Raw genomic sequence first — 2,203 nt, forward strand, 5'->3', positions numbered from 1 at the left:
TTTCTTCCAAGGTACCTCTGGGTGAATTTGAACCTCCAACCTTTCAGCTAGTAGTTGGGCGCTTAACTGCTTGTGCCACTCAGACAGTCACTGTGTCTCTAACCTGCTGTTTATATTACTCAACAGTGATAAGGTTTAAAACCTGCATTGATTAGGCTTTATCAACTTAACAAAGAAAACCCTAGTCCCAAAGGTGGTCACATCCGCAGGTATAAACCCATTGCCATAGAGTCAATTCTGACTCATAGCCACTCAAAGGAACAGAGTAGAACTGCCCCCTGTGGTTTTCTAGGCTGTGATCTTTACCGTTTTCCTTAGAGGAAGATGGAAGAAGAATTGATGCATTTGAATTACGGTGTTGGCGAAGAATATTGAATATACTCTGGGTTGCCAGAAGAATAAACAAATCTGTCTTGGAAGAAGTACAGCCAGAATGCTCCTTGGAAGCAAGGATTGGCGAGACTTTGACTCACGTACTTTGGACATGTTATCAGGAGGGACCAGTCCCTGGAGAAGGACATCATGCTTGGTGAAGTAGAGGGTCAGCAAAAAAGAGGAAGACCCTCAATAAGATGCACTGACACAGTGACTGCAACAATGAGCTCAAGCACAGCAATGGTTGTGAGGATGGTGCAGGACTGGACAGTGCTTCATTCTATTGTACATTGGGTCACTAGGAGTCGGAACCGACTCAACGGCAGCTTTATGACATGTGAATTTCACCTCATTGAAAAAAATGTTATGGTAACCTAAAAACCCACTGCTGTCGAGTCAATTCTGACTCATAGTGACCCTACAGGATGTAAAAGAACTGCTCCATAGGGTTTCCAAGGCAGCACACTGCCATATCTTTCTCCCTCTGAGCAGCTGGCGGATTCAAACCACCAACCTTTTGTTTAGCAGCTGAGCACTTAATGACTGTGCCACCAGGCTGCCTTAAATGGTCCGTGATCAAACAAACAAAAAACCAAGAAACCCGTTGCCATTAAGTTGATTTCGACTCATAGCAACCCTACAGGACAGAGCAGAACTGTCACGAAGGGCTGCCAAGGAGTGGCTGGTGGATTCAAACTGCCGACCTTTTGGTTAGCAGCCAAATGCTTAACCACTGCGCCACGAGGGCTCCTAAATGGTCCCTCAAGCGAAACAACGCCATCTCCCAACCCCCGTCTCAGCAGACACTCAGTGAATAAAATGACATGTTCCACACACACGAAGACATAGTATTTCCAAGTCAACTCAGCTTCCGACAACCTCGCTGAGGTTAATTAAAGGGGGCTGCCTGACGCCAGAATGGCCCGAACGTCACCAACACCTGAGCAGGTGTGTGCCGGCTGACTTCGAAGCTGCTCTTGAAGTCACTGCCTTCATTTTTCCAGAGTTCATGAGACAAGGTCAATGGCCAAGGAAGCCTTTGGCTACGTCTGGACACCCAAAGCTCAGCCATCTTGGCTTTCGTCGGTAACAATAGATGCATTCGTGAAATCACCAAAAATTCCACTCATGGATGTGTTTTCAAAAGTCAGTGAAAGCCTCGATGCCTCTGGACATACTGTTCTCAGCTGCTGTCGAATCGGACCGCAGTTCATGGCAACCCCACGCGCAAGGAAATAAAACAATTCCCCATACTGAACCATCCTCATGGGCGGTTGTGGATCGGACTGTTGTGAGCCACAGGGTTTTCGTTGGCTGGTTTTCAGAAGTCAACCAGCAGGCCTTTCTTCCTAGTCTGTCTTAGTCTGGAAGGTCCCCTGAAACCTGTTCAGCATTCCAGCAACAACCAGGCCTCCACTGACAGGCTAGTGGTGTCTGTGCTTGAGGTGCACTGGCCAGGAATCGAACCCGGGTCTCTCGCGTGGAAGGTGAGAATTCTGCCACTGAACCACCAGTGCCCCCAGATACATATTAGAAATATATTCATATATGGCTTATTTACTTATGTATGTATAGAGATACATATATAGCTTAATATATATATATATATATCTAAGTTCATATATATAAATAACTTTGTCTCTTTTGTTGTAAATTTTCTGTTTCTTGATTTGGGTGGTGGCGGTTACAAGGCCGGCGTAGTGGTTAAGTGCTACAGCTGCTAACCAAAGGGTTGGCAGTTCAAATCCGCCAGGCGCTCCGTGGAAACTCTATGGGGCAGTTCTACTCTATCCTATAGGGTCGCTATGAATCGGAATCGACTCGACAG

General features: G+C 46.4%; 1 non-coding gene across 1 annotated transcript; it reads right to left on the minus strand.

Annotated features, from left to right (window-relative positions):
- Nucleotides 1-1,821: 1,821 nt before the first annotated feature.
- TRNAG-UCC (transfer RNA glycine (anticodon UCC)) lies at nucleotides 1,822-1,892 on the minus strand. The gene has a single exon. It is a non-coding gene; the product is annotated as a tRNA-Gly (tRNA).
- Between the last annotated feature and the right edge of the window lie 311 nt (nucleotides 1,893-2,203).

This window comes from Elephas maximus, chromosome X (assembly GCF_024166365.1).
Source record: "Elephas maximus indicus isolate mEleMax1 chromosome X, mEleMax1 primary haplotype, whole genome shotgun sequence".
NCBI lineage: Eukaryota > Metazoa > Chordata > Mammalia > Proboscidea > Elephantidae > Elephas > Elephas maximus.